This window comes from Python bivittatus, unplaced genomic scaffold (genome assembly GCF_059951505.1).
Source record: "Python bivittatus isolate LINGU-HERP-01145 unplaced genomic scaffold, Pbiv_v1 ctg000020_np1212, whole genome shotgun sequence".
Taxonomy (NCBI): Eukaryota; Metazoa; Chordata; class Lepidosauria; order Squamata; family Pythonidae; genus Python; species Python bivittatus.
Genome location: NW_028277030.1, coordinates 49,570,386 through 49,573,196, shown reverse-complemented (window position 1 = coordinate 49,573,196; position 2,811 = coordinate 49,570,386).

The following is a 2,811-nucleotide window of genomic DNA, read 5'->3' as shown; positions in this document are numbered from 1 at the left end:
CCAACTTTATATTCCTCCTCACAGTCTTCATCTTTAGTTCAATCAAATATTGTCATAGGATTTGATTTTTCTTCATTTCTTCTTTGTCTTATCGCACGGAGTTCTTCAAGGCTTTAACAAACTCTTTTGTAAATCCAATAGCAAAAAAATTATCCAGGTCACTCACTTGGTTTGTCATTTGTATTTCTCTTTTAAATTTTAAAACCTCAGCCAGTTTCTTTTGTAGATCCAGTGAAACATCTTTTCTAAGTCATTCTGTTGGTCTGTTAGTTGTAAATCTAACTAACAGTTAATTGTAAAGTTTCAATATCTCTACCTTGTCAGATAAAATTTGTTCTACATCTGTCATTTCTTCAATAACATATTTTGGACATAGTCTATCCATAGAAGCAGACATCATTACCGATATTGTTGATATTGTGGCTACTATTTTCTGATTCCATTCTTCAAAAGCCTCCTTCAGTATTTTTATTGTTATAATGTTTGCATCATTTTGTAGATTTGTATATCTTTCCTCTACTTAAAATCTTTAGTCCTTTCTGGTGTCCTGCAGAACTGTTCTCAAAGAACTCTATCTTGGTTCCCCTCATTGAAATGATGAGAAAAATCAATTCCATATTCATTAGATGTTTCTCTGGATTTATGAAATAATACTGTTCCTTCAGTGCTGTCAGTGAAGGAGTTAATGCCACTCATTTTCCAACAGAATTCCTTGATTCACTTGAACTCTCTGGATTGTTACCACATAAACTGGAATTGAAGATAGGATCTCCCATCATTTTAATAAGGAACTTGGATCTTCCAAGGCTTTGCAATGAAACACGGATGATTGTGGAAGAACTCCACAAGAATCTCATCATAGAAAAAATAAACATTGGTGCATTGAAAAATGACATTGTCATGATTCCAACTGTTGTGCTCAATTTATCAGAAGGTGAAGATGTCCCTCTTCAGTGGATCCAGTTCCTGATACAGTCATGCTTTGCTTTCAACTATACATAAAATGCAAGGACAAACCATGGAGAATGTGCTGATTTATTTGGAGTAACTGATATTCCAGCATGGTCAGCTGTATGTCACTTTCAGCCAGGGAAAAAGTAGTGAAAACATTAGAGTATTCTTAAAGGATGGCAGATCAACCCGAAATGTCATCAAAACAATCCTTTGATAAAAGAAAAGCATCTATATTTATTTTGCTAACATCTTTCTTCTTTAATACGCTGATGTTTTCTTGTTTAATTTTCAGAACAAACCAACAGCAATCTGCCCATGGCCATTCTGTTTCTCTGTTTAGGTAAGGAAATATCTCTGAAATGATGACCCAGTGGGTCACAGGTTGTCTAGCAGTCTAGCCTAAATGTCATGCAGACATAATGAGTAAAAGGCTAAGCTGGCTGGAGAATTCTGTGAGTTTAAGAAGTCCACACATCTTAAAGTTACCAAGGTTGAGAAACACTAGTATAGACAGTATAGCTAGCAAAGACAGAAGGGTTACGCTAGGGGGTGCTCAAAACTTTTTCTGTATGTCAGTAGCTATCTTAATAAGAGCAACACGTTTCAGCCTTATAAACCACCATTTTCTCATTAAGCCACTGGTAGTGATATGGACATACTGAAATAAGTAAGTTTATACAGCTAGAAATGGAAAAGAAAAGCATTTCCCCCTATGCTATGTGGAAGAAAGAGCCCAGAAAAAGGAAAATAAAAGAGTGGGAAATGAGATGCTTCTTGTTACAATACCAGTCTAGAGAGACTGCTTGAAATTGTGTTTTTACAGAGAATCCAGATGCTCTTGCTAGCTGCTGCATTTTACTGTTTTCAATACCTTTTAAAATTCATTTCAGCCCAACAGAATGTTGGAAAGAAATTACATAAAAGAAGCCAAGACTTTGTCCATCTGTTTGTCAGCATAACTCTCAAAAGTGAACAGGATGGGAACAAATGTGGTGTGAGGAAGAATCCAGCAAAGGCTGAATTAAAAAATGGGCCGAATCAGGCTGGGGGCTGCAAGGAGAACAAAAATCCTGAAAAATTCTCCTAATGGGAAAGACATGTAAGTAGCAGCTTGGAGTGATAATAACTGCTCCATTCTCAGTCCCCCGTGATCCAGAGTGCGAGGTAGGCAGCCACCTCTGCACTTCTCTATGCATCCATGTACACAAATGTATGGCCACTGCTTGCAAAGGGGTTGGAAAGAATTCAGAAACCACGCTCAGTGTGCTTTTCCTATCATGTTTCCAGTTTTTTTATAGAACACTTTTGCAGAATAGCAGTTGTATTAACCTGGTCGAGGTACGTAGGGAAATTTTATGTGTACTGTCCTTTTAATTTGTAGCATTCCCCTTTTTAAAAATGTAATTATGCTAATATAAAATATGAGTAAATGTTTGCAAAAATAGAACTAGTTGAACCTCCTTCCCCTCACAACTGAACAAGAAAATAACTAATTAGCTCTTTAAAAAGACGGTTCCTCTGCTAATTATAAGATTATTTCAAACTGAGCTGGGTTTTTACTGATAACCAAACATAGAGGGGGATCTTGCCAATGGGAAGGTTTAATGCGTCCATTTTAAAACTGGAAAATAGAGTTATATTCAGTGCCAGGTGAAATGATTATTTCAATTCTGCTTTTAGCTTATTGCAGAGGAAGTAATTCCTTTCCAGTGCTAAAAGATCATAGTATTGAAACATCTGATACTGACAAAAAATTCAGACAACCACACAATGGGACTGATAGTGAATTGTACCCAAGAAAATGTAAGAGATTTTGGAATTAATTATATATCTTTGAAGATATCCACTGTAACAGCA